Below are 10,050 nucleotides of genomic sequence, written 5' to 3' on the forward strand. Positions count from 1 at the left end.
AGAGACGCCTCGAGGCCTGGGTCGGTCCCCGCTGCGGCCACCCTGGCCCTCCGGTCCGGTTTCCCACCCAGTCTCTCCGCTCCCCGGCCGGTGCGTCCTTCCCACTTGGCCTCCCTGCGGCCAACCTGGCGTCGGCCACCTTGGCGCCTAAATGCTTTCTGAGTGAATGAACGATTTGGCGCGGAACCTGGTTTTGTGTGGTCCCATCTTGCGAGATCTGCAGATACGAGGGTAAAATCACTCTGTCAAACCCAAACGCATAGGGCTGGGGAAAGCACCAAGGGCGAGGGCTCGTGCCGGCCCGTCTGAGGTAGGGGCTGTCTCAAGAACTTTCTCAGATAGCCCCATGCCGGGGGTGGTGGCTCACACCTGTCATCCCAGCACTTTGGGAGGCAGAGGCAAGAGGATTACCTGAGCTCAGGAGTTCGAGACCAGCCTGAGCAACATGGTGAGACCTCGTCTCTACAATAAATCAAAAAATTAGCCGGGCATGGTGGCACAAGCCTATGGTTCCCGGCTACCAGGAAGGCCGAGGCAGAAAGACTGCCTGCGCCCTGCAGGTCGAGGCTGCGGTGGCCGTGAGCAGCGTGCCCCTGCACTCCAGCCTGGGCAACACAGTGAGACCCCAACTCAAAAAGAAACAAAAACAAAAAACCACCAAAATCCCTTCACACCTTTCACATGTCTCATGTTTCTCGTGACCTGCGTTTCCCACGTAAGCACTGAGAGGACATCACGTGAAGTCAGTATTCCCCAGGAGCCGTCGTTTTAACCCTGTTCGGTTCTGTCACATTTTTCTAGCAGTTCACGTTCACGTACCCCCTAATCCCTAGCCAGGGACAGAACCGGCTTCTCCGAGGTAGCTATGGAAAACTGCTTCACCAGCCCCTCCTCAGCTTGTTTTGTACGAATTAGCTTTTCTAGTTCAAGTGTTTGCCTCCACCCGTAAGACCCCAGTTAACCTAGCCAGCCCTTCGTGACCTTCATGACACAGACCCCCAGTTAACCTAGCCAGCCCTTCGTGACCTTCATGACACAGACCGGCCCGTCACCACGGCAGCAATCGTGTGTGTGACGAGCCCACCCATCTGCAGGCTGCTCGTCAGCTGATGTCAGTTCCTGTGCTTACCTGCCCTCCGTGATGACGTGGAGCAGACCACCACCCGATCACCTTCATGACCTGCCCCCATCCGAGGGAAATTTAAATGGATTCAACCCAAAGAGACCGCTGGCCATTGTTTTGCTAAGCCATGGCTCTTTGAGCTATGGCCGCCATGTATCCTAGGTTGGGCCCCTCCCCTACCTCAGGGAGGTGAGTCTCCTCTCTCTTCTCTGTCTCTACTTTACTTTCCAAATAAACTCTGTTTTCCGATCTAACTTCTGTGCAATTCTTTGCATCTTTTGCGCAGCAGCGGATTACAAACCAGATACCCCCTGGCTGTCAGACCTGACCTAACATTTTGGAAGCTCTACTGGGATATATCTTCAACCTGACATGCACATGTCTCTATGACTAGGTTTATAGACATTCTCTGGGACTATAGCAATTCAGATAAGATGCTCTTGAAAGCATACTTGTCTGACCGGACTTGGTGGCTCAGTCTGTCATCCCAGCACTTTGGGAGGCCGAGGTGAGTGGATTGCCTGAGCCCACGGGTTCGAGACCCACCCAGGCAACTTGGCAAGACCTTGTCTCTACAATAAATCAAAAATTAGCCGGGTGTGGTAGCGCACGCCTGTAGCTCCAGCTACTTGGGAAACTGAAGCAGAAGGATCACCGGAGCCCAGCAAATGGAGGCTGCGGTGGCCAGGAACATGCCATTGCACTCCAGTCTGGGCGATGGAGTGAGAATCCCAACGCAAAAAAAAAAAAAAAAAAGAATACTTATATAGTAAGGGCATCTCCACTAATGAAATGACACCAACTCCAGCTTTGAGTTTCCAGGACCGATGAGCTCTGTTTCCAAGCAGCTTATGTGAACTTTTTGCCAGCAAAATCTTTCCATTTTGCCCACCCCTTTTCAGGTGCATCTGTGGCTTGCTATAGCTGCGATCCCAGATTAGACTCCTCTTTGCTTGTTCCTGAATACTTCATTAAATTTAAAGGTATTTTTCTCCCATCATTTTTAGACCAACAATCTGCATGCTCTGTCTTTCCTTCTTCCAAATATTGGTATTCGGTACAGTACTAGGAAAGCCCTAGAATTTTCCAGTCCCTCCCAACTTCCCCCTGCCTTCATCTCCTCCGGCGTTTCAAGACGCACCTCTGACAACCCTCGCCGGCTGCCGTTCTCTGCCCACCCCTAAGCCCAAGCAAATTGCATACGGTCCTCCTCCTGGTGCCCTGCAATCTTTTGGCATGCGGCTGTACCCCCACTCAATGTGCAAGCTCTTAGAAAGCAGGTAGAAAACCGTCGTGGTCCCTCGGAGCCTGGGTCTAGTCTGACGCTAGATGCTTTCTGTTACAAGGGGATTAGGCAATGTCTCCATGTAGAAGCCGGAGTGAAGGACAGTTGAAGGAGCTAGCAACTCACAGTGGAACGGACTTGAGAAATCCTGCAGGGAGAGGGGTCTTCTGGCGAAGGGGAAGTTAGGAAAGGATTGATCTTATTCTAGTCCCCAGTGGAAAATCCTCCCAGGTGTGGACCCACTGAGAGGGCCATCAAAGAAAAACGTATCTGCCTCATTTCTCTTTGCTAGAATAAGGTCAGAAAAATGCATCTCTTTTATTTTATTTTATTTTTATTTTATTTTTAGTTGCAGTCTCACTCGGTCGCCCAGACTGGCGTGCAGTGGCCGCTCCCGGCCACCGCAGCCTCGACCTGCTGGGCTCCGGCGATCCTTCTGCCTCGGCCTTCCGAGTAGCCGGAATTACAGGCGCGCGCTACCACACCGGCTGATTTTTTGATTTATTGTAGAGATGAGTTCTCGCTGCCCAGGCGGGTCTCGAACCCGCGGGCTCAGGCGATCCACTCACCTCAGCCTCCCAAAGGCGCGGGATTACAGGCTGAGCCACCGAGCCCGGCGTATCTCTTTTAAGAAAGATAATTCTAGCAAATCGGACCCAACAACACATCTCAAAATAAAAAAAAAGAAAACATAAAGAAAAGAAGAAAGGTAGCAGCTTCTAAGGAGTAGTGCTTCTCAGCTAGATTGAAGGCTAAAAGAAAAGATAGCTATTCCAGTGTTCGTAGAGTGAAGAGTTTGCACTGCTGTCTCTCACATTAAGGCAGGAACCCCCAACCTTTTTGGCGTCAGGGACCGGTTTGGGGGAAGACAATTTTTCCACGGACAGGGCAAGGGAGGACGTGCAGTCAGACCTCACTGCAGATGTTCATCTGTCTTTGCAGTCATTCCCCGGGGTTAGCATCACTGCCTCAACCCCACCTCAGATCTTCAGCTGTTAGATTTTCGTAAGGAGTACACAGTCTAGATCCCTCATGTGCGCACTTCAACAGGCTGAAGCAAGAGGATCACTCCAGCCCAGGAGTTTGGGACGGCCACATGGCGAGACCCCGTCTCTAAAATCATAACAAAAAGAAAAATTTTTGTTTGAATTGGGGTCTCACTCCGTCGCCCAGGCTGGAGGGCAGTGGCACGCTCACAGCCACCCCAGCATCGACCTGCTGGGCTCCAGGGATCTTTCTGCCTCAGCCTTCCAAGTAGCTGGAATTACAGACATGTGCTACCACGCCTGGCTAATTTTTTGATTTATTGTAGAGACAAGGTCTTGCCAAGTTGCCCAGACTGATCTCGAACCTGCGGGCTCAGGCGGTCCTCTCGCCTAGGCCTCCCAAAGTGCTGGGATGACAGGCTTGAGTCACTGCACCCGGCCACAAATAAGTTTTTAAAAGAAATTGTACCTCTTTTCTTTTGTAGTGTGGGTGAGTGATTATCCAGCCATCATTCATTCATGTGTCAAACATTTAGAAATGTCTGCTGTGTGGCGGGCACAGTTTCAAGTGCTGCAGGACAGCACTGAATACAACCATGGTCTGACCTGACAGAGCTGACCCTCTAGTTGCACGAAACAGACCATCAATACACACTAGGGCCTTAAGAGGGATTGGAGAGTGCTGCCTAACGTAGACGGGGAGAGAGACCTGAATGGAGTGAGCAAGCCGGGCAAGAGGATGGCTGGGGGAAGAATATTCCAAGCAAAGGGGCCAAGGCAAAGGTCTCCAGGCCCGAGACTGCTTGGTGTGTTTCAGGAGTCACAAGAAAGCCCCGGGCAGGGAGAGAGGAACAAGAGACAAAGTCCCAGCAGGCACAGAGTCAGATCCTGTGAGGCTTTGTAGGTCATCCTAAGGTCTCTGGTTCTCAGCTGAAGAGAAATACATGCAGAGGCGTGGCACGATCTGACCCCAGGCTGATCCGTGAAGACGAGAGAAAGAAGGAAGAAGCTTGGAAAACTGGAACCACTGTTGCACTCCAGGTAAGAGCTGCCCGTGGCTTGGACCTGGACTGTTGAGGTAGGGGTGGGTGATGACTCAGACCAGTAGCTGTCTGTGTGCCTTTGGGGACGTTAGAAAATGACTCAGCCCCTCCTGGCCCCCTCGCCCAGATCCCTTGACAGGGCCCAGCCTGCACCATCTGCTTGGAAGCCCTGTGAGTCCTGGCTGAATTCAGGGTCTATTTTTTTTTTTTTTTTTTTTTTTTTGAGTTGGAGTTCCACTCTGTCGCCCAGACTGGAGTGCAGTGGCCGCTTCCGGCGATCCTTCCGCCTCAGCCTTCCGAGTAGCTGGAACTACAGGTGCGCACTACCATGCCCAGCTAATTTTTGGTTTATTGTGGAGATAAGGTCTCGCCAAGTTGCCCAGGCGGGTCTTGAACCCGCAGGCTCAGGCAATCCACTCACCTCAGCCTCCCAACGTGCTGGGATGACAGGCTGAGCCACCGAGCCTGGCAGGATTTATTTTTAAGGTAGAGGCAACAGAATTTGCTGACTCAAGGACACTCGGGCATCAGGAGAAGCACAGGAATGTATGTCAGCCCGTTTGAAACAAGGTGGTGCTAGTCTGTGTGTTTTCACACATTTGGATAGAGGGCGTGGGAGGCAAAGGGGAGTGTTGGAGGGTCCAAGCCGAGGAGTTTCATTGATGGTGCCAGACCACATCTATGTGTTTTGTTTTGTTTTTTTCTGCTTTCGTAACACATGAACAGAAAGTGCAAACCCTACAGGGGTCAAACTACTGGCCAGGCACGGTGGCTCAAGCCTGTAATACCAGCACTTTGGGAGGTGGAGACGAGAGGATTGTCTGAACTCAGGGGTTCAAGACCAGCCTGAGCAACACGGTGAGGCCTCATCTCTACAATAATTCAAAAATTTAGGCCGAGGTGAGTGGATTGCCTGAGCCCGCGGGTTCAAGACCCGCCCGGTCAACTTGACGAGACCTCGTCTCTACAATAAATCAAAAAAAAAATCAGCCGGGCATGGTAGCGCGCACCTGTACTTCCAGCTCCTTGGAAGGCTGAGGCGGAAGGATCGCGGGAGCCAGCAGGTCAAGGCTGCGGGGGCCGGGAGCGACCACTGCACTCCAGTCTGGGCGACAGAGTGAGCCTCCAACTCAAAAACAAAACAAAAATTTAGCCAGGCATGGTGGTGCATGCCTGGGGTTCCAGCTCCTGGAAGGCTGAGGCAGGAGGATCACCTGCCCAGCAGGTCGAGGCTGAAGTGGCTGTGAGCATGCCTGGGTGACAGAGTGAGACCCCAACTCAAAAAAAAAAAAACGACTACTTGACTTGGACAGACCATGTGATGGTTTTGCAAAGCTGCAGTTTTGATCTAGAAGACAGAGGCATCATTGAATGATTCCCTTCTCCCCACACCTCCTGGGGTTACTAAGCCCGGCTTATTACTTTTTGATTTATTATAGAGAGGAGGTCTTACCAAGTTGCCCAGGCTGGTCTTGAACCCCTGAGTTCAGGCAATCCTCTCACCTCGGCCTCCCAAAGTACTGGGATTCCAGGCTTGAGACACCATGCCTGGCCTATCCCCCTGGGGTATCTTATAGGCAATGTTTGTATCCTCCCCAAATTCGTATTTTGAAGCTCTAGCCTCCAGAATGATGGTATTTGGGGGGAGGGGGCCTTTGGGAAGTAATTCGGTCATGATGGGATTAGTGACTCCATAAGAAGAGACGAGAGGGAGCTCTCTTTTTCTCTTCCTCTTTCTTTTGTGGGAGGACAGTGCGAAGACAGCTCTCTTCAAGCCAAGAAGAGAATCCTCACCAGGGACCGGATCTGCCAGCACCTTGATCTTGAACCTCCCATCTTCAGTCCTGTGAGGAATAAATGTCTGTTGTTTAAGCCCCCAGTCTGTGGTGTTGCAGCAGCCTGAGCTGTCTAAGACGGGGTCTAAGGTGCTAGGGTTGTTGTTCTCCTTTCATGGACTCAAAATTGATAAGTCACATCCTGGTAGCTTATTTTACTCCAATTATCCCTTATTTGCTCCTGCATGTTTTGCCTGGAAGGGTCAGGTGTGAGTGAGACGAGGGCATTATTACCACATTGACGGTGACCTGTTATGCCCTCCACCTTGGCACAGGTAGCAGTTTCCTATTGCTGTGTGAGAAATCACCAAAAACTCATGACTCGAAACAACACCAATGTACATCTTGCAGTTCTGGAGGTCAGCAGTCTGAAAAAGGATCACTGGTCTGAAACCAAGGTGTCTGCAAGACCGTGTTCCCACGAGGGGAGACTCTTGTTTGCTTGCCTGTTCCACCTCCGAGAGCTGCTTTCCTTGTATTGCTTGGCTTGTGGCCAGCAGACTGGCATCTTCAAATCTTTCTCTTTGTCCCTCTGTCTTCTTCTTTGGTAAAATCTCCCTCTGTCTCCTGGTTATAAGGACACCTGTGATTATGTTGGTCTCTTAGTCCATTTGTATGGCTATAAAGACATACCCGAGATTGGGTAATTTATAAAGAAAAAACAGTTTATCTGGCTTACAATTTTGCTGACTGGAAAACTGGGCCTCTGGTCAAAGCCTCTGCTGCTTACACTCTTGGCAGAAGGTAAGGGGAGCTGGTGTGTAGAGAGATCACATGGCCAGAGAGGAAGCCAGGGCAGGAGGAGGGGCCAGGCTCTTTTGACAACCAACTCTCACAGGAACCAATAGAGTGAGAATTCACTCATCACCACAAGGATGATACCAGTCATCCATGAAGGATCTGCCCTCATGACCCGTTAGGGCCCAGCCCCAATATTGCGGATCAAACTTCAACATGAGGCTTGGGTATACAAACATTCAAACCATAGCCATTGGGACCACTGGGATAATCCAGGATCTGGATATCTTTAAAGGCCACTGTTCAGCTGGCCATGGGCCACACAGGGGGAGCTGGACAGCAGAGTCCTCAGTCAAGGTGAGGACTATTCTCTGGTGATCCAGGACCGTGTCAATCCACCAAGAGAATGCTGGTGGCTGGACCAGAATTTACTTTGAATCTCCTCAAACAGGCTTTTGACTGAGCTGCACCCAGAGGGTCCGTCTAACTTGCCGTCCTAGGACAGCCACTGGGGGAACAAAAGAAGCATCACACCAAGGAAGATCCGGCAAAATCCTAAGTTTTCGAAACCAGCCAATAGAGCTTCCCACCCCTTTCATGCTGATCATTACCCATGAGACGGCCAAGAGGAGACTCACATCCAGTCACCAGACTGCCTTTCTAAGGCGTGGACCAGGAGGCAGTGAGGGAGAGAGCGCGGATTTTGGAGGAGATTGTTCCAGTGTTCGACGACGGACGCCCACGGGTAGGAGGGAGTATGGAAGGTCCATTGAACACCTTGACCACAGACAGGCTGCTGAGTGGCCTTTGCAAGACTGCACAGTCATGTCAGAGTGCAGAGAGTCTGGGGAGGCCTCCAACATGGCATGGCTTAGTTTCAAGGACCTTAGCAGATCCGACTGGAACAGGTACATGGTAACCTCTGTGTGGACAGAGGTGAGGTACTGGGAGTAGCCCCTAGAGGGTGTCACAGGTCCTATGGAGTCGATTTGCTTGGAGCATGAGGGGCTTTCTGGGCAGTACAGGCTTCGTCAGCAACTTGGTGCCAGTCAGTTTAATCAGAGAACAGGTCCCCACCATGGGCATCGATATGAGTGACCTAAAGGTCAGAGAGCAGCTGAGCTTTGCTTCCATTGCTCGTGGCCCCAGAAGGTGTGTCTTTACTTTTCTAGGTCTGTGGTCTTCCAAGTGGCAAACTAAGCAGCCAGGCCATTGGCAGCAGCTCGGAGTCAGTAAAATGCAGTAAGGCTTAAAACTACGTCCTGGAGAGTTCAAGAAACCGGTAACTTAAGAAATTCTCAAGTCTGCAGGATAGCAGATAAGGAAAAACAAAACGAAAAACTTACTGGAATACTAAAACTCCCTCTGTTTATGAGGTTAGGGAACTGATTGAAATAGGTTGAAACCAATAAAGCCAAATGGACTTTGCGCAGAATGAGCTTGCTGACATCAGTGTACATTTCCGCCGTTTGTTTCATACAAACTCCCCTCAAATTCGCACCTGCAACCCATGAGGTAGCGTGAAGAGGATTGCACAGAACTCCCCTTTCCTTCCACCAATCACCTGTTGATCTCAGAATCCATCCCCTAAGCCTTTTCTAATAAAACATTCTGCCGAAGCCGGCACAGGGAGATCAAGTTGAGCTCGATCCTGCCTCCCTGTGAGCTGACTTTCAACCTGAAGCTTTTCTTTTCTCGGCAATCCAGCGTCATCGGCTTCTAGCACGTTAGGAAGCCACTTTTCCTGGATAACAGGTTCATCAGTGGATGACTGGCCAGACAGGATGAGGACAGCCTGAAGTTCTGCCGGTCGAGCGATGTCCGCTTCCGTGTCATGTAGCCGGACCTGAGGTTAGACGACAGCAGCCCAAGAGATCCCACCGGCTTTCAACTTAGCTAAACCATCAGAGCACCAGGCCCAGGAATTCAGAGGGACCTCTGAGGCTTGGGAGCCCCGTCGATCCACATCTTTGCTGTCGTGGGCTTCCCCCGAAGCAGCCGCCGCAGATTTTTCATGTAAAACTGAAAGGATGCAGGGCCAGGTTGTCGCCTCTCCTATGTCTGTCATTTCTCTTTGGCTAGAGAGGTCTTTCAGGCCCTTCTCACCTTCTGTCATCGCCGAGCTGGGCGCCCTGCCCCTGCCCGGCGGCGACAGGCGAGGGAGAGCCGCCGACACAAGGCCACCGCCAGCCACTGGCCCTGAGGGCTGTGCTGGGGGCTGTTTGCCGCAGGTGGCTCTGTCGAGCCAGGGACGGACCTGTCTTTCGCACACCGGCCCCAGGCAAGCTTTTAGGCAAACGTGAACCGGGGATGTCGAGATGGGGTTTCCTTTTCCCCTCTCCCGCCTCTTTGCCGTTTGAGCTGGACCACGTGGGAGGAAAGAGAGGCGGGTTGGGACGTGACCTGCGTGTCCCCCGCCACCCTCTGCATTCAGCAGTCCTGAATGGGAGACCCGCGGCCCCAACACTTTGTGGGGTGGAAAAGTGCCAGAGCATGCCCCATCCATTCCTACTGTCGGGGGAAAACAGAGAGGCCGTGAGCCCAGGCTGTCTTAGGCAGCAGTGTTTTATGGGCGCCGGCGGGACTCAGCGGGCTCGTGCTCCAAGGCTGGGCAACCTAGAGAAAAAGGAGAGGGGTTTTATTTGTCAGTTTAGGTAAGGGAAACGGATTCGGTTGTATGGCTACACACTTTTCTTTGGAACTTGCAAGGTGGTATTTAGCAAAACCAGATTTTCAAAGAACAAATTGTCTCCGGGATAAGCATGACAAGCAGGGGTTGTAAACTGATAACTTCCCAAAGAGAGAATGGGGAGGGGAGGTAAGGTTGTGAATTGATTACTATCTTGCACTTTCAGGAAAGCAGATTGTGGCTATTTGGCTTTTCTCATATCCCATGTCTAGCAGGTTTGGAGCTTGCAGGTTGAGTTTTAAAAGGGAATAGTTTTAACTGTTTTTAGCCCCTTTCTGCCACACTACTATCCATTCAGGTGTAGAAGCAACAAAACGATCAGTCCTGTTCCCCCCCACCACGCGCGCGCGC

Source organism: Carlito syrichta, unplaced genomic scaffold (genome assembly GCF_000164805.1).
Source record: "Carlito syrichta isolate Samal-C Ts95f unplaced genomic scaffold, Tarsius_syrichta-2.0.1 Scaffold115658, whole genome shotgun sequence".
NCBI lineage: Eukaryota > Metazoa > Chordata > Mammalia > Primates > Tarsiidae > Carlito > Carlito syrichta.